Raw genomic sequence first — 22,601 nt, forward strand, 5'->3', positions numbered from 1 at the left:
TCTTCCTTATACAATCAAATGGCTCTTGATATTTCTGGGAAGGTCTTTGGGTTCTATAAAAACTGGAAATGCCATGAAGATGCATTTCAATTCTGAAAGGCTTGTTTGCGCATTAGCTTCAGCATTATTTTTTTGAAGTTTAGTTTTAACATTATACCATTTTAATTTTCAGTGTCCCAATTCTGTACGGGAATCATGTGGGTAATGAAAGCTGGAGGTAGCTAAACTGCTTTATAGGTATTCCCCTGGCTGACCTTCTGTGCATGTCCAAGGCAGTTTAATATTGATGTTTAGACTGATTGGCAGCAAAGCACTTTATTTAAAATAGAAGTATTTCTAAATCGACTAAACTGAAGTCTTGGCAAGTGAAGAACTCAATGACAAATACACAGTAGCTGTGCATCAAAGCATTCCATGTAATATAAGACACCAAAAAGAAACAAAATAAGGCCTTGCTACCACTTGAGACTAGAGACCAGTTTAACTCCTTAACCATGCAGGATAGCAAGACATTTGTTACATAACAGCAGCTTCAGATGGTGTTTCTAATTCCTGCCATCTTTTCTCTGGAGAACAGAAGATTAGACTTCTACAGACTCCGAGAGACAGGGAGTGGAGCCAGCAGCAATATTTAGCGCAGAATGACTGATTTCTGGCACCATCTAACTTCTCTGCATCAGGAATCTGGCAGCCTGGTAGATGCTTTACAAAGACACTGATTGAATAGTTGATACTAGTGCTACAGAAAGCACAAGAATGAGAACGAGTAAGTCCTAAGCAGCAACACTACATTATTCACTCCCCCCATACCTTTTTATTTCATTCGTTTTCCTTTAAAAATATAAAAATAAATAAATAAATAAAAATTAGCGATAAAAAAAAAAAAAACAACCTGAGCCAAATGCCAAAGTCAAGAGAATGCAGAACTTGTTCATCGTTCAGCTTCTGACTATGCACCTCTGACAGATAGCTATAATAAATATCAAACATGTCAGGCACAAAGAAGCCTGCAGAAAGACTGTTAATTTTTGAGACACTGTATAATCTGTGAAGTACAGATTTTTTTTTTAACAATAAAACTATCCTTGTTTCCACTCAGAGCTGTAGAACTCCAATGAGTCAGTGTGATTAGAAAAATAGTGAATTTATGCTCATTCATTACACTTAAGGAATTTTGAACTATTGAAACTCCAGTTCATCAACTACCTTCCAGCGCGCTACAGGGAAAACTGCTGACAGTTTGAGAACAGCAGCCATGTTTTGCTGCTGAATGCCAAAATGGAATCAATGAGATGTATGAACTTTGAATGCTCATGCGCTGTGAAGTTTTCAAGAACCATATTTACTCATCAGCATAAAAACATGTTTACAGACTTGCAACTTGGGAAAGCAAAAAGGAAGACAAATAAGGCTGATTTATGTCCTTAGTACAGAAGTAAAATATAGAGAAAAGAGGAAAAAGGTTAAAAAAACCACCATCTTTGGACTATATGAGGCAAGCAAGCATACTCTTTCCAATTTGGAATGTTTTTTCTTTTTCAGTTTGCACAGTTAAACTAAGTATTTGTCTGAAATCACCTGGAACATGCCTCAGGAGCTAATCCCTTCACATTTGATTTACTTAGCATAGGCCCAATCAAAGCAAGGATTCTTATATGTGTGACCAACCCAACCCACTTTCTCATTTACTTAATCTTTTCAATTCCATGTGTGTGCAGATACTGAAATAGTTAACTACACTTACACACAACTAATACATAGGACTTTCCTAATGGAAAGAATGAAACATAGTTATATGCTTTTTCCGAAAAAGTGATCCTTAAAGTGACATTTCTCTGCCCCTCCCTCAGTGTCTTGGCTTGATGTATTCAGTCTGTGTAGACCCATTTTCTCAGTAAGGAGGTCTAGGTTTATTTTACTTTTGATTCGTTCATGAGCTGCCCTTGCATTTTGTGTTTTCATCCAATAACTGAAGTGTACATACAAAGCAGACATTGTTGCCTATTTGTTTTAATTGTATTGCAGAGGTGTTTTGTTTGTTTGTTTTTAAAGAAGAGTATTACATTCTTTTCACTCCAGGTATTTATGTTTCTTTAGACTACATATTTTCCACTTCTTTTGATTGTACAAGACTATGAAGGACTATGTATTTTCCATGGCAAAGAGGCAGCTGATACCTGAATATTAGCAAGTCAGTATTTAGTGCAACATGAATTTAAGTGTCCAAGTAAGAAGGAATTTCAAGATTTAGATCTGAGTAAGAACTCAGATGATCACAATCTGAACTGCAGGCAGAAGTCCAAAATGAAGTTTGAAGCTACTCTCAAGAGTTAACACCTGTTATCTGAAGACACATTAAGCTCATTGGACAGTTACAGACCAAAATGGAAGAGCAAGTAAAACAAAATTAGGTATCAAGGGCAAACCAGAGAACATGTTCAAAAAAAGGGAATGGAAAGTTGAGATATCTGTCAACAGCCTATAACTTGGATATCTGTTAATAGTTTTATGTTCAGTTATGTTATTCAACTGTAATTACTACAAAGTGTGAGTGTCTACATAGTTTGGATAAGCCACAGATACTAAAATTATCTTAGGCTACTGCATAGTCTTCAAAGATACACTGCATTGAATTTAGCACATTTCTATGATACTCTTGCACTCAGATTGCACTTTTCAGAGATGGACAAAAACCACAGGAATTTTTAGCAGAAATGCCACTGATTGTCAAGGGAGAGGATCTTTCAAAATTCCTTGGTCCACTTGAAGATCCCCACATGCAGTTTCAGGGTAACATACTGGTTTAAAAAACCTGGTATGTAGTTTCCTAGAAAATAGTAAAGCACTTGCATTAAGTCCTTCTCACTTTCTGTTTCCTGATGAGCTCTTATGCACAGCTAATCTTGAAGCAGAGTGACTTGCACATGTGTAAACACACACATGCCCTTGTCTATTTACCTTTGCTACTATTTTTTTAGTGGCAGCATGCCCAATCTGAAGTTGCTTGCCCTATAGCTCAATAATCTTTGTTTTAAGATGTTATGGCACTGCTCATGTCCTCTTTCTAGAGCGCAGCTCTGCTGTTCTCTTCCGCATGAAATGAGATTTCCTGGCATACACATATACAAACCTTCCCCTCTCCCCTCCTCCCCCCCACCCCGCTCCCCCCAAAAAAGTCAAATGTGACTTTTCTATCTCTTGTATTCTCATATACCAATAAAAATACTAAATATAGAAAAGAAAAGGGCGGGGGGGACGGGGGGACGGGACAGACGGGACACAGACAGATAACCCACATCCACCAAGTACTGGGTTTATGTAAATATTTTCAGAAGATACTTATATTATGCAGATAATCCAGTATAATGATAAACAGCTGAATGATTCTGATCCTAACCTTAAGGTACCCAAAAATAGGTGCTTGAATGTAAGCACTGGAAAGAAGGCAAAGAACAAAATAGAGGGGAAAAAGTGTTAAAAGTATTATAGGACTGGGGTAGTGCTACCCTTATTTTTTTATATTCAGGAGGAGTTTGTCATGACTACAGTAGCCCACTCCCTTTTTGCACTGAATAATCCCCAGCATTTCTGTATTAGCACATCTCAGATACACATATCGAAGACTTAACTTTCTAATGCTGCAAGTGTGGGCAGAGAAAAGGCAGGGCAGAGCAAGAAATACCCATAAGCTTTCTCTCCCTTTTGCTCTCATGTTACTGAACATTACTCCTTTTTGTCCAGATACTTGAAGGACTCACTGCTTCTGCAATAGAGAAGACTGAAAGGCGACAACTGATTTATAGATGCATGATGTTACTTTATAATTTGAAAGCATATTTTATATGTATATTTTTCCAATAGCAGGGGTGAAATTGCAGTTCCAGACAAAGAAGTGACCGGGATTTGTCACTCTTATTGCCTTATTAAATGGATTTCATATATTAGGAAAGAATCTGGATCTCAAACAATTGGTTTTCAATTTCCTTCCAGTTTTTGCCCTAGGAAAGGTGGGGCAAAATTCTAAGTATTTTAGTTCTCCTTTATTCTCATTCCTCACTTCATTGTGTCTTACATTTTATTAGCAGTGCTGTGAACAGCATATGACAGTAATAATGAGCTCTTACACAAGACACTCAGACTAGACCCTCATATGCTAATTAAGCATGATCCACATTTCACAACAAGAAAAATAAGTTCCAGAGACATGAACGGACTGGTTAAATCCTTTCTTTGGTTGTATTATGCTATTCCTTCCTTCCAATTCATGAATTTATTTCTTCCTCAGTCTCATTCTGTCTCCCACAGCCTTAAGGGACAGCATTTGGAACCTTAAAACATGGGACCAGCAAGATTAGAACATATTCGTCTCAAGTCCAAGTGCAGTGCCCTATTCAGACAACTATGCTGCCTGCTAGTTACCAGGTTGAATTGAAAACAAAAGTTATATTAAAAGACAGCAGGATCATTATTTCTCCCTTCTGCCTACCTCCTCAAGTGCCTGAGGTTATTTTCCACAACACAAATGAAAGCCCTTGTTGGAAGTGTTTTTGTACTAAACAGCAGTGGTTAATTTCTTGCAACTAATTAGTTATTCAAGTGAAAGTATAATGATCCTCCAACATGATTGAAAGTGCTTCAACAGAGTTTCCTGCTAACAGCATACTTCTAGAAAAGATGCAATAAATCAGCAGGGTTGTAGAAATCTTTAAACAAAGCAAGTCTACAACAGGAACCCATTAAAGATACAGCCATGTAATATTTATGTACCTAGCTGACTTGTGCTTTTAACCTAGCACTTTCAGCTATAGCTTTTTAGCACCTCGGTCATATTCACTAAGAATGAAATTCGCCCTATCTGCTAAAAGCCATGTCTCCACATTAGTGTTCAGAGCAGAGTTACCACAGGACTTTAGCAATGGAACCTTCCCATCAAATGGGATTTCATCCAGATTTTTCTAAAGAAAGGTACAAGCAGAACACCTTTAAGCAGAACAGAAATTGTAACGAGAGCCTCAAACTGCCTGCTTACCTTGAGCAAGAAAAATCTGTAGGTACCCTAAAGAAAGGGTTTCTAAATCTAAGAAGGCACCAATGCAGAAACAAAACTTCCCAGAATAGCCAGACACTCATGACTGTTCACATCACGATTTGTTGATTACGAGTGGCTACTGAGATGGTAATAGCAGATCTCTAGAGACTCATAGAGAAGGTACAGAATACATAAAATGCCATCCACTTACTCCAAAAATCTGAATTCATTACAGGTTGAGTATTTAAATACATTAGGTACTACTGCAGAAAGGCAAGACCCAGTGGTGTCTTCTTTATTTTGTTTGAGCCTTTTGGATGTTACAGATATACAAATCTGATTCCTTTAAATCTCCAAATCAAAGACATTTCTCTATCTTCCATCACATTTAATTACATCTGCATGTGTTTATATGTATTTTTAAAACACACATAAACATACATGAAGCAAAGGGAATGGTTTAATAATCACCACTTCTGCTCTATATGCTCTCCCTCATCCCATTCATTCATTTACTTTATTGCCAATGTCTCAGTCAGTCTTCCCACAGCTTTGGGACACACGATATGGAATCATAAACCAAATTCAGTAGAGGTCCCAAACATTACTTCGTGGCCTACTCTTCCTTACTGCAGCAGATTGACGCACAAAGGCAATCCCCGCTGCTGTAGGGCTGGAAAAGGGAAACTTCAGAGACAGCTGTAGGAACTACATTTTCCAGGAGCCCTGGAGGAAACAAGAGGGTTATAAGTTAACAAGAGAAAAGGACTGAAGGACAGAGAGGAGGCCAAACATCACACCCCCTTCCCAATAAAACCACCTTTGCTCTCACTATAGGTTTTTGGGCCAATGACCACTTTCAACTGACAGTTTCTGCTGGAAAAATAAATTAGGAGTCCAGCTTAATTTTGTCAATAGAAAGTTTAAAGTGGTCACTGGAGCACAAAGAGCTTTTCAAAGGGAAGCTGAGCTCAACGGGACAAGGAAGAGGATGTTGAGAGCAGCACAAAAATACAGGCAGATTAAAAACATTAAGGGTGCACCAGTTTTGAAGAATAATATAAGGCTTTTGTAACAGTTCCTACAATCTTGTGTCTATCTATTGCAGGCTATTTATCTTTAGATTAATATAAATTACTTTAAAGTACCTTTGTCTGGGCAGAAAATAAGTAGTTCATGTTGGTCTTTATAAAGACAAAACCCAACAACAGAAATTAGTAAAAGAACTAGACATTTCTCGCCGAATACACAGGATTATGCTTCGCATTTTTGCTGTAAAACATTGGATCCAGCACAAGCAGTTGTACTGCAATGGGGTTTGCTATGCTAAATACTTAAACTGTGTGCCCAGTCCTTCAAAGTCTGAGCTTATTCTCTCTTCAGAGCTTTGTAGGGTTGAGTCAATAGTGTATTTGTTTTGAATGGCTGTTCCTAGATAACAGTAATAAAAATGAATAACTTGTTTACATCATTTAACATGTCTAAAAGCTTAGCTCCGGACACTAAAGAAAAAAACCCAAGCAAGCAGAAAACTGCAATTCTTTAGAACGGTCTCTGCTATTGAAATTAAGTTACAACAGCAAAAAGAATATTTTGCCAACACTGAACCAAAACCAGTCTTAGTTTTAGCTGGAGCAATGACTGGCATAAAGAGATTTCAAGGAATTTCCTCTTCTCCCTGAAGATATCCATAAGCTTTTCTACTACCCCAGACTGCATGTTGCAGTGATTGCAACACGGGTTCTAAGCAGTAGCCTTTATTTATCAGAGCACATAGAACATGTGATGGAGAGTCAAAGCAAATCGGAAAATTACAATCTTATGAAAACTTCTTCCCTCATTTGAGTAGTACCTTCAGATCTAATAAATATTAGGCCAGCCGTTTAGGAAGTACCCCTACACTAGTTTTTCAACTTGCATTAATACATCTTAAGATTTCACCAATATTTATACACAGACACCCATGGACTGTTCAATGTTCTAAAACTGCATTTATGGTTCAACTTCTGTAAAGTATGGTGATATTTTTAGGAACAAAGAGGAGGCATACTCTCTCATCTGTTTTAAATTACACATGAAAAATACCATGTATGTTAGCAACAAGTAGATTGGCATGCAGACATTTCACAAAGGAAAAATACAAGAATGCCAAAAAATAATTACAGCAAAGGAAATAATGCAAACTGGCAATGATTTACCATCCTTGTATTTTCAGAATCACAGTTCTAACTGAATGCTGCCTACCTTCATTTAGTATCTGTTACTGTATAATAAGCACAGTATTTGAAAAAACACATATCTTCATATTTACATGCTACCTAGAAAGCTCCTGATAATCTGTAAGCAGACAGAACTCAAAAAGGTGCCTCTTTCCCAGTGAGGACGTGATTTCCCCTCTAAGGGCCTGGGGCAGTGTGCCTCAAATGCTAATAGCTTGAGTTGTGTGCAATAGCCCTATATTGTTTATATAGCACTTCACATGTTCAAAGCACTATGAGATATCAGCCATCACTACACTTTTATGAGGCTGTAAGTATTACCCACTAAACATTAGAGTTCAAATGACTTGCTCTTGATCAAAAGAAACTTTGTGCAGCAGGACCATAATTATTTGAATTTGGCAATTCTTGCAGTACATTCCTATGGTGACTCAGAAAGAAGAGGGGGGTGGGATATTGAAGCCAGTTGCTACTGCACTGTGCTCCCGCAGTCATATGCGGACACACAGAGTATCCTGAAAGTATCTTGTACTCCAGCAGCACCTTTTCTGGCAACTTCCAAAAATAATTTTAGGAAATCAAAAGCACAAATTAATACATTAAAAGGCCCCAAACATGTTTTTCTGAATACATGTATTTCATATGATCGCTGTGAAGAACATATAAGACAACATACAAGCATACACATTGTACTGACACACTCCAGAAATCCTAAAACAGGGGTCTCTATTCATGCTGAAGCAGTTTGGGCTTTTTTTTTTTTTTTTGAACTAAAAGGATTAGTAGAAAAGGTACAAGCAGTCAGCCCATTTTCTGCAGGTGAAAAGCTGCAGTTCGTTTTCTAACACTTGACTACAGGAGGATCCAATAACGTAGAAATACAGAATAGTTTTAATCCCCGTTTTCATAGATACTTTCACTCTATGAAAACTCAGTTATGCCAACATTTATAAATCTAACCTCATAATATCAAGTCTCTATTCCCATAGAACACGTACAAAGACAAAGAAATGTTGACAACCAATGAATCCAGTCTTAAATACATAAATGCTTAACAAACACAAAACAGGAAACATGCTGAAGATGTTTTTTATAGCTGAGAACACTGAATGTGATACAAACACTGATATCGAAGACAGAATAAGAGTTTTTATCCTCTGCCTTTCCATCCAGCACCCATCTTATCATACAGTATTGTCTTTCCCACATCTTACATTGACTTGTATGCAAGCCTTTGTTTCCATGTGTACTGTTTTCTGAGCATAGCTTTACTTACTGGGCTTTAGAATCTTGCCTGTGGGATCACATGAGAAATAGATCATAACACTAAAACAAATGTAGACTGCTACACACAATCCAGATTTGTCAAGTAAGTAAAAGATGCCCATTCAAGGCTATCAAAGGAAGAGGGAAAGTAAGGAATACCCTTCAAAGGTAGTAATAAGTACAGTGAATTACTAACAGAACCTCTTGTGTTTTAGCAGATTTGATGATGTTGCTCTTAATATTTACACCACTCTGTCACACAACTTCCACTTTATATTTTTTGGGTACAGGCCACACAGAACTCCATACCAGAGTGCGTTTGCAATTTCTACTGGTTTGACTTAGACTGACTGAAAAGTTAAGTTACTGAAATGTTTGCTAAAACATTAATGTTTAAGCATAATGTCAGTAGGTGAGCGTTACTTCATGGATATTAATGTAAAAAGCACTTACCATACTCCATCTAGTGATCTAAAGAACAGATGTTTGCATATGATTTATGGACACTGAAATATGTGCATATCTTCCATAAATAGTAACGTGTTCCAGTTACAAGGAGTGTAGAATTGTTACCCAAAAGGCTGAGAAACTGCAGGCAGTATTAGAATTTATTCACCAATTTCTTGGCTTTAAATAAAAAACAAAGCTTACAGGTCCAGTGCTGCAATGCTGTATGTTTGAAAAGCTCTTACAGTTTAAAACAGGACTAACAACATGCAGTAATAAAATGCAGAGTCAAGCTCAATAGGTCAGATATAAAAGTTAGTTTAGAACACATGAATGAAACTATGATTTTTTAAGTAAGAGTAACAATTGATATCAATTGAAGTACAAAAGCCTAAAGCAGTAAGCAAAAAGCCAGTATTACCTTGGATATTTTTACACTAAATTTGGTTTCGGAAGTGCCTTTAAAATCAATATGTAGCAAAATACTAATCAAGCAAAATTCTAATGGGCAAAGCATAGTTTTGAACTCTGCAATTAAATTATTTCTGGAAGTGCAATCAAATATTTGATTGAACTAATATCATTGCTTCTCACATTTGTTCTGTTCCTAAATTAGCTTGGCTAATCAGCATCCCACCTCATAGCCTGTGTTATAAACATGTAATATTATCTGATGGGTTTAATTGCAAGAGCACAGTAAAATTTTGGACAGCAGACTTACTAAAAAACTTAATCAAAAGCTACAAACACACAAACTAGCGTACTTGGAGATGTACTGGTTTCTGGGTCAGCAGAACTCTGATAGGACTCAATGAACTGCAGATTGCTGTGCCATGGCTGTGTCAAACAAGTTTTGATTTACTTTAAAAACAGTCCTGTGTTCATTATTTCACCTAAAAACCTGTTCTATGGTGTGCCAACATATTCCACCCCCTCATGCCACCCCCCTGCCTTATTTCATGAGCAAGAACTAGGATGATTCTGTATAACTTTAGATTTCTTAATGCCATAGTGTACAAAAAAGCAGTCTTGTAGAACTCAGAATTTAAAAAAGGCAATCACAGTTTTTCCTCCTGCCTCAGGCTGGCATGCACTGTTGCTTCAAGATGTTATGCAGCTGCTACTTTTCTTCAGAGATGGCCATACTCCAGTAAATGGTGAAATTCTCCCTAAAACATAATTTTTCCAGCAGAGGTTTAGAGTGATGTTTCCATAGGATGAAGTTAACATGAAAACACTGTGATTGTCTAGTTGGATTTCTTAAAAAACGTTGTCCTTAGAATTACTGCATTAGTAATTAGGAGCCAATGTTATACTCCAGTGCACTGTAGAAATAACTGCAGTTAGTGTTTGTAGAATACAGTAGTCTTGGATTACAGTAAAGGTTACTTGATTCTGTTCTTGCCATTTTTAAGACCACAAAAAAATTAGCACATCTCATTGTCAGAAAAAATGACTTCCTCTTGATAGCTGCACAGGAATTTTTACTTCCAGCATATAAGTCAAAGTCATCCAAGAATAAATTGAATCCCTAATAACTACAGTCAGCTAAATTTAATTCCTTTTGGTGGAAGCACAGCAGTGTCAATACTTACTGAGATTTAGTATTACTGCTAATTTATTGCAGGTGAAATGTCAATACAACATGGAAATTTGTCACTTGAGAAAGGTTTAATAAAAAAGATGAACACAACACAACAAAATAGAAAAGGTGATAAGAACCCATAACTGATCATTCTACTTTTTTTTCCAGATGAGCAGCCAGGTGCCAGCTGGTGTAAAGGCAGATGCCACTGACGTCAATGGAGCAGTGCCAGTTTACACTAGCTGAGAATCTGATCCCAAGTGTTTTAGAACCATTTTTAGATGCTGACACTGAAATTCATTTTTGCAACACAATTAAAAATACATCAATGCACTGCATTTCTTCCTGTCCCCAAGTGTATAACTGGAAGCCTGTTGACAGACTGTGGGAGAGGGCAAGTAGGAGATGGAAGTAGCCAACAACTGCATCCGTGAGATAACTTTGCAATACAAGTATTAATACTATTATTTCTGTTGGCTGTTATACAAATGAATATTTGCCTTTAAAAAGCCTTACCTCTACCACCCAGAAACAACTCAATATCAAAAGAACAAAAGATGCTGAAAGCTACATGGACTATTGATATTTATGTATAACCATATAAACACATTAATATACTGTTTTAATCAGTGTGCAAACTGAATAGAATATTTTAATGCATCATGAGGGAAACTATCTAAAGTCATAAGTAAATCCCCAAGCCTGAAATCTGTGTATTCACCTAAATATTTGTTCCTAAGCTATCTCACAGCTTTATAAACAGTGATATTGTTAAAAGTACTAAAACAGCTGTTTGAAGTAGCCTGTGAGCCAGGCCTGTCTGATACCTATCATTTATATTTCATCAAGCACTTATGTGGCACAGGGAGAAGCAATGAAGAGAGGAAGAGGTAGGGTGATAAGCAAGGCACAGCACCCCTTCATAGTTCCAGGAACCACTCTTGGATTATTGTTTTACACAAGGCAGCCATTAAACATGTGTACTGTATGACAGTTGTCAGTATTAACCAGAACAATGAAGGAGAACATTGGACTTATGATTCAAGATATCAAGGTCAAAATGGAAAAGCTAACCAATTAAAGATGCAGCTTATACAGCATTGAATTAATTGTCTGTGCAGCACAACACCCGTATCTTCAATTCAGGTCAGGCCATCAGAAGGAGGAAGAGGAGTGAAGACTGAAGATGAGATGCTCTACTTCACACAGTTGCCCTCTGGAAGGACTGGCAAAGGCAGTCACTTAAATTAAGTACAGGTCATCAGACAAGATATCTAATCTATTCCAAAGACAGGCAGCTCCAGCAATCCAAATCCCTATGGCCTTTACAGCGACACAATGAACTACTTCCTCATGTACCTCTGTCAATTCACGTTAGGTTCCAATTTTTTTAAAGCAATATTTCATGCACACCATGACCCTATTGCTCATAGCAAGGAAAGTGCTTTGGTTTATTTATGACCTACTAACCTTAAATAAAAAAAAACAACCCATACATCCAATCTGAATGTTCACTTAGGCCTGCAGATCTGAAATGAAATTTAAAATAAAGCTGGCATTTGTAACAGCTAGCTAAATCCAGTAAGAGATTAAAAAAATATATATGAAAACCAGATGAGAGAAGATGAAAGCATTTTTACCCTACATAACCTGCACACATCAGGAATCAGGCTGAAGGCTGGAGCTCAGAAATACTTTTTGTGTTTTTGTACTTACAAATTCCATCCTGTTTCAAGAGGCTAGGTAACTGAGGAAATACTGAGGTTTTTCCATCATAGAGAAGTGGGGAGGGAATAGTAACAACCTGTGAAAGCTATTCCCTGAGATGCAATCCAGCCTGCCTCAAGTTCTGCATCACTACTCCCCTTCCCCTACTCCCCATCCGAATTGCCAGGTATCAGCCAGGCAAAACCCTATACTGAAATACAAAGTGACAGGTAAAAGCAAGGTAGAAGAACACAGGAATGAGTACTGAACAAAATGGCATACAAAAAAGAAAGTTTACAGTAGGGCAAATGTTAAATAGGAGTGACCCTAAACCATGAAGTCTATTCATTTGTTTGAAACAAGGTGAACAGTTGCACAAAAGACTGCTGAGTTGGAGAGCCTTATTCTCTCATCACTCTTGCTGGTGTAAGACACCCCTTTCTTAACATCCATGGAATTAAATTGTGAAAAAGCCAGTAAAAGTAAATGGAGAGTAAAACTAAATAAATAATTGAAATAAATCAAACTTCAGAGATGCTGCTGTATCAGAGAAAAGTTAAAAAACAAATCCAAACAAACTAATCCTAACCAAAAAAACAAACTCATACCACCACAATCACAAAGGGTTTGGTTTGAATTCGGGTGTAGTCATGAACAAAGTGGCCTTTATAAACAAAAATATCTAATCTACCATAAAGGAGATTATCAGTTGATTCCTCTCTTGTCTAGTTTTACAACAGGATATATTAATGATTCTGTCCTTTAGAGGTAGTTCACAGAAAATTCAGTTAAGTGTTGTAATAAAAACCTCTACAAGCAAAGCAATTAGCTGAAAGAAAGAGCTAGGACAGTCCTCATCATGGTGTGTTTACAAAACAGCACACTTCTAACTTGCAATCTCTTGGTGCTAGGTTTGGGTTTTTTTTCCAAGTACAAAACAAAATAATAAAATACCTGACATTTATAAAGATTTTGAAAATAACCAGAAATGGAAGAGAGTACAAGACATCTTTTACCAAAGGTAAACTAACAATTCACATAAACCAATGCATTAGTTGCATAATTTCAGTGCAGAAAGCTAAGAGTGGACCTAGCAAAAAACAGAAGTCTGCCCAGCTGAGCTGCGAGACCACCTTCTGCAGAACTCTGCTCCCAAACGTAAATGAGGTAAAGTTCCCATTACCATGTTTTGCCTTTTAGTTGAGCTTCCAAAACGCTTCCCCTATAATGGGAAAACTGCAACACTATGTATTACTTCTTTACTTTAAGAATTAGAACAATGGAGTTTGAAAACTCAGAAAACTGGAAAAAATTGTTGTACAATTGTGGAAACATTTTGGGATAAGCACTTGTCTGTGCAGTGATTAAGTTCTGGATATATATACAGCATGCTGCCACCTACAAAATGTGTGTAAAGAAAATTAAAGCTATCAAGCCTTGATGTTCATTTGCCTTTTTCCCTCCTGAAAACTCTCATAAGAAGTTCTTCAGGTATAAATTCGTAAGGAAAAAGGGCCTTCTGTCCAAGACATTCATTGAGAAATTATAACTTCTTAAAAGGAAAATGTAGTTTTTATCAATCTTAAGCAAGTTTAAACCCGATTGAACATGTCAGCAGAAGAAATTTTACTCAGTTGCTAATCTATAATTGGCAACACTAATTCATAAAACTCTTAGCCAGCCCTGTTTATGTACAGGATCTTGTGTTTCGGTTTGCTATGAAGTTCAGCTTCATGCAACGACAGCATTAATCCACTTGTGCCCGAATCCTAACATACATTGTTGAAAACTGAATAAGTGATGAAGTATGTTTTCTTTTCATAGCAAGAAGTTTGGAAAACTGTCAGCTCCTTTCACAGAGGCTCAAACAGGATGGACAGAGAAGGTTGCTGGTGTCGGTAAGAGAAAAATGAGTGAAGTTGCATCATCTGATTAACTAAAATCATTGTGTGAATTTCGATTTCCCCCCACCCTCCTTTCAGACATTTGAGGATGCTGTCAAGTCAATGGAGTTCTGTTGTAGTGGTTGCTTCAGTGAACATTCAACGCTGTCGGTGAGTTTGGAATTAAAGTGAAAACCATCGACCGTTGATTGTACCCTCCAGCTAACCATCCTCCTCCTTACTTCATGCTTTCAGGCCTTAACATCGAAGATAGCAACCTAACCACCACATGATGTTTCTCCCCTACTCTGCCAAGCTTTACAAAAAAGGTCACAATCAACATTCATTGCTGTCGGTGGGTTTAACTATGTGGACAAGCTCACTGAACAATGAATGCAACTGTGGCCCCACATTTTGCAGTTGCCGATGAGAGGAACATCAGCTCTGAAAGCAGTAGTGAGAACCAAATACTCATAGGCTACATTTTCCTGGTTAAAAAAAAAAAAAAAATGGTAGTTGGGATATCCACCTTTTGCTTGCTTGTTTGTTTGTTTTTAAATTTAACTTAGCTGACTAGAAAGGAAAACCTGTTTTTTTCTGGAATATTGTCCTCAATATTTAAACCATAAAAACTGTTATTCACTATGTACATGGAAATAAATAACAATACAGGGAGCTTTGTGTGTATCTACTCCTGACATCCCTGAGCACAAGAGGATATAATATTTAAATGTTTTAACTAAGCATTGTGGAATAGTTCAGAAGTTCCTTCTATGCTTGTCAGGACAAATACAAATGAGAGCCTGACTTCAAAGATGCATATAGAATGTTACATGAAATGAAGTATTAATTTTATGTGAAACTGATTTTCAGCACTTAAAAAAGGCAAGTGTAATAATATTTGCTGTCTAATAGCGTTTAAGGATCTGAAAGATGACAGAAATGTATATCCAGAAATAATAATGAAAGAGTAGTTAAAATGTAAAATCACTGTAAACTTTTGATACCTATGTCACACTCAGTATTGCTAATAGTAATAAGAAAATAAAAGTGTAAATAAAGCTCGAAATCTGTCCTTATTTCCTTACAACACTTTGTTACCCTGGTCAGACACACAGAAGGACCAGTCTACTTTCTTACATCACACAGTTATGCAAGGTAAGTTCAGTCTTTAGACTTGATTCAGTTCAAATATTGCAAAGCAAGAATTGTTTTCAAAAGTCAGGTAATCGTACATCATTCATATTGTCATAATGTGGGGTCCATTAACAATATTTAAGTCTGATGATTTACAAAGCTTACTCAGCACATCAGTTAAGCAGTTGTCTTGTGTACTGTATTTGCTTGATTTATCCATGTGTCACAATATAGCAACTGAACAGGATACAGGAACTTTGTGTCAGACTACTTAAGTTATTAAAGTATACTGCAGTCATGAAAGAGATCAGTCCTCAATCATATGAGAGACTGATGTTTATAGGAATAAAAAGAATAATCAGTTCCTCAAAAACAAAATCACACTAACAAATTATCTCCTGGAATTATTTAGGCATTATTTAAAATTGATATTTGGGAAGCTTATATTTTGTTGTTGTAATATTTACTAGAGAAGAACCCACAAGGTCTATTGCTCACTGAATATTATTATGATCAGAGGCAGTGAAGTATTAAAAGGAAGGGTTGCTATGGATGTATATATACACATAGTGTCTCAGCCACACTGTTCAGAGGTAAGCCAGTAAGTTTACCCTTTCCTCAAAAATGTGAATTTGAATTACTACCAATTTATGTATTGCAGATGAAGATCATATTAAAAGCAGGACTTAAAGGTATATACTCTATCTAGAAGGAAAAACTTTCAAATTAAGCTGCTCTTGCAACAGTCTCTGTCAAGTTTTCTTATTGGAACCTAAAAATCAGGTCTTGTTTCTGCCATATATTTATAATTGTATATGTATTTTTAACAAAGAAAATCTTATGAAAATAGAAGATTCTGGAATTTGGCAGCACTGGAAAGAGCAAGTGTCCTATAGCATGACTCGTTTCTCTCTATATGTTTTCTATGCTGACAATGTCTGAACAATTATCATCGGGAGGGACAGATTCCAGTGCAGGAAAAAGAAAGTTACACCCTTTTCTAAAACAGTCTTTTTCCCCAAAATACATGGTTTTCTCTAATTTCTCTCAATTTTCATATTGATAATCAAACAGTAACAACACCAACCGTACTAGAACAGGGTGCAGAAACCTTAGCCAGCATTGACCTGGGCACAGATAATTAGTTGACACCCATTTGAAATATAAAACAGATATTTTCACCTGGACTGCAATTTTTTACTGGCTTCTGAAGAACAGACTCCACAACAGTGATCTCTTCTAGTGATGCCTAGGGTGAGTTTTACCAATAATTTTCATGACATTGTTTTCATATAGAGATAGAAAAATGTCTTAATGTATGGATATATAATTTCATATAATACTAAAAGCCAACTTCTACAGACTAGTAATTTACAGAATGTTCACTGCAAAACAATACCATTATTCCAAACCCCACCAGAGATGCTGGTTCACACACATCTTTGCTTATGCTGTAAAGCCAAAGAACAATCCCAATTTGGTAATGATAGCTGTAAAATACTGTAGAAAGGTTTCACAGTAATTTTCATGTGTTTTTGTTAATACAATACATATGTACCCAGTGCAATGCCCACAGGCCTTAGGGACATTCTAGAAAATTGCTCCTCAGTGTCACTGTAAATGATGCACTCACGGCAGTATTTTTAGGTCAAGCCTATCAAAGTTGCAGTAAATGCAACGGACCTTGACATAATAGGAGCACTAGCTTTGCAGCAGCAGGGGAAAAGAAATATACTTTCTATACACAGTAGATCAGTTGCTGCTCCCCTTTGCATACAGTACTGTGCTTGAAGACAGCAGATGTAGTACTAAGGCCTTGCTATCGGGTTTGGAGTTACTGGGGTTTTATTTATCTCTAAATGTTCTTTTCTTGCTCTTGCCTGACTTCTGGCGTAAGATGGGTCAAAACATCCAACTCAGTTTCTATATCAAGTCTATAACTCCTGCTTAGCAAGTACAGAAAGACACTTGATTACACCTCTAAAACTACAAGTTAAAGAATTCCTGGGATAGAAATAGTCTGCTATTCAGGACCATGGTAGAATGAACACACTAGATTCACTTTCTGGCGCAGCCTAACACCACCACACTAACATTTCTTGCTTTACAGATGGTGAAGTGACATACAGCAAGTTAAAGAGTCAAATATAGTAGTAGTCTATAATTGAACTGGAGACAGTTTCTAGATGATCTTGAACTATAATCATGTGTCTTCTGGGAAAAAGAAAGGATCCTATAATCTTGACTTTTTCCTAATGCGAACATCATGTTTCTCTTGCTGACCACCCCCTTTTTCTTTTCTTTCGACGTATACATTTGTTACTTGAAAGAATTATGATGAAAATGAATTTTTATTTTAAGCACTGGCATGCTGACACCCACTCCAGATTATTTTTTATATCTTGCCCTTTATTTAGGTTTGTGCAACCTTTCCTTAGCATCTCCTGACTTTTACTAGTCTTCCTATACATCTTCCTTAAGTGCAAGTGCCAGAAACACAGACCACATTCCGAACTGCCCAGCCAAGGCTAGCTGAACTAGTCTGATGTCTCCTTTTTTACAAGCAATCACTGGTCCTTTTCAGATAAAAAAGCATTTACAATGGTACCACACAGTTAATATGCTTAAATTTATCTAACATTATTCCACAGATACATAAACCTCCAGAAGTTCTTTCCTAGTTTGCAGCAGATTATTTCATCCCCTTGAAATGAAGCATTTGTAATTTTTTGAACTAAGATTTGTTTTTCAAAATACAGCTCCTCCTTTCCCCAAAAAATATTCACTAGGGTTTTGAAACATAGAAACCGTGGCAGCATGTAGTAGAAGGAATGGGTTTTGAATATCTTCAGGGTGCATAGCCATAAGAGAACCATTAACACATTTGCAATTTGTCACTATTGGGAGATATTGCAGATATTGCCATACAATTTAAGAAAAACAGTTTCTGGAATGCAACTACAAAATTTAACTCCTGTTCAATAAGAAATATATTAGATTTACTATTGCTATTGTAAGCATAATGTTTAACTACCCCCTCCTGATATCTGCATCCAAAGTGTATTTATAAGCTCAGTATTTTACCTTTACCTTCATAAAAAAACCCTGTTCAGATACCAGGTGAGGCAAAGAGGCAAGACAGCTGCAAAATGTTCATCTGGCCATTAAAATAGCTCAATTTGAGTACAAAGTGAAACTTCCACTACAATACATACTAGTTATCTAACCTAAAATATCACCCAATAGGTAATGGCCAGTTAATAACCATGTTATTAAGCTTTTTAGCTAGTGAGAGCTGAGCCCAGGTGGCTTCCCTCAAAAGTCACCACCACCATCTGATGTGTGGAACATTCTTAATTATCATAAAGTACACCCCATGCTAATTGTTGTGTTTGTCTCAAAATAACAAGCCATGATAAGCCTAGAGTTCATGACAATAGATTTACAATTAAATGTCATTCAATTAATTGTTAGTATCAATGTGCTTCTGGGTATCACACTGATAGACATGATGAAACTACTCCATCCACTGTACCACAGTGGGAGGCCACAAACTGCTAGATGAATACAAAAACTAAAAGAACTTTCAGACAGACATTCAGGATATAACTTTAGAAGACAACAGGAAAAAAATAAAACCACTACTTTGAAGACAGCAGCCAGGTGTGGCCTACAAAACATCTTCAAGTCTCTGCAGTCTCTACAGGAAGATCTCTGTATGTCCCCAAAACAACTGTGATAGGACAATTCCAGAAGTTCACGTGGATCATGATCTGCAAACTAACAAGTTCAGATTCTCTGCTGGTTTTAATCAACATACTTCTGTTGATTTCAGTGGAATTATGGCAATTTGTACAAGCTGAGGATTTGGCAAGTCAATACAAGAAAAATGTGAAAGAAGTATGGTCCCACACATCCTACACTAAATAAAAATGCAGTCAGAAGTAGATGTCATTCTTGAGAGGGCAGAGAAAGAAACAAAAGAACATGTACTTGAAAAACACATGTTCTCACTTACAGAGCTCATTTCTGCCCACAGATAAACTGTGGGTGGCCCTGGACACACAACACTTGGACACCTAGCTACTCCATTTGTGCAGATTACTGCTTTGCAGGTACAAATAAGGAACTTTGGAACACAACAGGCAGGAGAGTATTTTGGGGCAGAAGCATCACACCCACATTATGATAATCTGGCCTTTGCCACCACATGACAGTCTCTGCTTCATGAAGCTTTAGGTATGTGGGTGGAAAGAGCTCACAGCATATTTTTGTCTCACCATGGCTCCCACAGCACAAGTGCACATACTTGAAGCAACGGTAGCTTGTTTTCTCTCTCTCCCTTCACATTGTGCACTTCACATCATTTCCAATTGACACAGAGCTAGTAAAACTTTGCCAGTCATTGACTGCATTTGAGGAAAAGAAGAAGTTCAAGGAAAACATTATCACATAATTTAAAATAGCTTCTGTCACAATATCCAGGAGCATCTTCATTTGCTGTGCCTATTGGCACCCATCTCTGGCCTAGAACTATGTACTGACTTCAGATTTATACCAGCCTTTACAAAAGATGACTTATGTTCTGCAAAATTTTAGACATTGGCAGGTATATGTACCAATGCTTGTAACTGCTGACTGGAAGTGCCTTCTGGAACCATATGACATGCATCCAAAGATAAGATAACCAAACCACAGGTCTGTTTCAAAGCAAATACCACAAACTGACTGTTCGAGTCAAAGACCAAACACACGAAAAATCAATATCTTTGTGGATGCAGACAGGCCTCTAAGACACTGCATACTTCAAGAAAAAAAAGAAAATAAGCTTTCCTTCCTCCTTATAGAGACAGTTATTGTGTGGGAACACGACTTCTGCTTTAAACCTTGCACTGAGATTTTGGGGTATGACTGTACCGATTGCTAGTCAAGAGCAGTGCTCAGGAGTAAACTACATCAGAGACATCCATACCTGAATAGATTATTTTTTTTGCTAGAACTTAGGTGCATACCCTTCCAGCCGGTATTGACCAGCCAATGTCTAGTGCTAGTGGTTCCTCTACTTAGATGAGGTACCTCAGCTATATTTTCCTGAATGAGAAACCTTCCTGCCTTATTTGTTTTCTGAAGATGCTATGAGATTAGCTCAGGATAGCCATTACAAAATTATTTGCCAGGAGGATATACCAGCTTCTGCTGAATTGAAACTGAAAAGCAATTCAATAAGGTGCCTACACAAAAATACACCATGCTTTAAGGACTCCTTTTAGTCATTACTATTAAACCAGGCTTTTCTTTTGCCACCTTTCTAACCACAAATTAATTGATGCAGGTCACACCTACAAAGAAATCCCAGATCAACAATATTAGTAGCTTGCTGTGCTTGAGATGACAGGATACTGGTGTCACTATCCTCCTCACAACAGGAAAAACAACAGTTATAACAGGCCCCCAAACTCCCTGAGCAATTAAGTTGGTATCTCTGCATTGCACAGACAAGAATGGTATGTTCCTGAGCTGACTGCAGTTTATATACCTTTATCATCATCAAAAACTGTAACAGTCAGTGTTAAACTGAACACAGAGCCTGCATAGTTACAGGCACAAAATACTGCAATATGTGCTAAAGCTCTATGTTCACTTTAAGACTGTTGGCTGCTACTTTTTATCATCTCTTCTTAAAATAAGGTTGCTCACTAACTGCTTTCCAAGCTTTCACATATGTACAATTTGCATCAGCTACAAGTGTAAATTTGCAAGCAATTGGAACACAGGCACTTGCACAGCCTGATGGAATCTGCATAGAAGGTAAAGCTGTCACCAGATGGCATTTTTAAGTTTTGTGCAGCCAGATATTCAGATGCAGCGTCTGAATTTTGGATGCTTCATTTTTATACTCCCAAAACACAACACTTGCTCCTAGAAATAACTCCTGTGATATTTTGTGGATAAACCTTTAACAGTTCATTTTGCATGACTACATGCCTAAACTGTAGGAGCCCTAAATTAGTACTTGGGCAGAGACCACTCAAAAATTCAGTCCGTAATGGCAGTAAATAAAGTTTTTATGAGTATAATTTTGAGCCAGCCCTAACAGTAGCAAAAATAAGTAGGTTGCATGTTCCTTTCCTACAGGGAAATGTTGCCAAAAATATATAACTGTCACTTTTCATCTTCAGAATAATGTTAGCTACTGGAAAAAAAAAAAAGATTCACAATGAGCAATTATGTCTTCATCTTCCATGTCATTTTACATCATTTCACTATCAGCCATCCTCAAAAGCTTAGAGGCAACATTCTAGGTCAGTGACTTCTGCAGACAGTTTATTTGCTGTTTGGTAATTAAATTAGATACACTTTAAATACCAGATTCTGAAGCAGACAGGCACTTACTAACACGCAACCAAATGTACCACTGGCACTGTTGACATTGCATGATGAAAATTATACATGTTAGCAATCATTAACTATCACTAAGGATTATAAATTTAAGGATTATGATATTAAGAATAACTGGATCAGAAAATCACTGCAGAGAAAAAAATCTTTAAAATGTAGCTAAAAGCCAGACTGAAGGACTGACCTACTTTTCATCACCAAGTTTTATTTATGCATGTATAGAATTTTCTTATGATTATCAAAATAGCTTCTATCATAAAAGCTCTTAACTATTAATAAAACTAAATAGAGAATGAAATACTGCAGTGGGTGTTCAGCTTTTAATAAGGTTTTAGCTTGCATCTCATGCAAATAACCCCTAGTTCTGTCTCAGATAAAACTTTAAGCAGCAAAAGAGACAAATTTTCACTTTATATAGAAATTTTTGCAGATAAATTAACTCTTAAGATAAAACTTAAAATTGGAAATTTAAAAACTCATATCAAACATGGCTCAGAGGCTTCTAGTGTGTAAAAAGTATAAAGGTTTATTATTTAAGCCTTGCATTTGGAAATGAACATTAAAGAAGTCAGAAAAAGATCTGATAGGTCCTATAAAATATGCTTTATTTGCTACAGAATTTCTCATAACTCTTCAAGGGGCAAATAGGAAAAAACCCTAAACAACAACTAAAAAACAACCCACAAAATTAAGCAACTTAGAGATTAACTATAAAAAAAAAGAAACCACACATTTGTCCTTCATTTTGTGTGTTTAATGAGTGATTTTAATGGATGAAGGCATGCAAATGATAACACAGCACCAAAAGAACACAGGTTCAAGCTGGAGTCTGCTAAAGTCATGCAAGCAGTTCCACAGCAAAGGCTACTGGGGTTCCACTGTTTTGTGTGCTTTCTTTGGCCTTTAATTTCAAGATAGACACAAGCTAT

General features: G+C 36.8%; 1 long non-coding RNA gene across 1 annotated transcript in view; it reads left to right on the forward strand.

Moving 5' to 3' along the window:
• The window catches only part of LOC136012265 (uncharacterized), a 62,283-nt gene extending 47,078 nt beyond the window's left edge, over window positions 1–15,205 (forward strand). The window contains exons 3-6 of the long non-coding RNA XR_010611648.1: window positions 10,715–13,420; window positions 14,078–14,151; window positions 14,236–14,307; window positions 14,392–15,205. This is a non-coding gene — a long non-coding RNA (uncharacterized LOC136012265). The remainder of the gene's footprint in view (window positions 1–10,714; window positions 13,421–14,077; window positions 14,152–14,235; window positions 14,308–14,391) is intronic.
• The last annotated feature ends 7,396 nt before the right edge of the window (window positions 15,206–22,601 follow it).

This window comes from Lathamus discolor, chromosome 3, assembly GCF_037157495.1.
Source record: "Lathamus discolor isolate bLatDis1 chromosome 3, bLatDis1.hap1, whole genome shotgun sequence".
In the NCBI taxonomy this organism is placed as follows: Eukaryota; Metazoa; Chordata; class Aves; order Psittaciformes; family Psittacidae; genus Lathamus; species Lathamus discolor.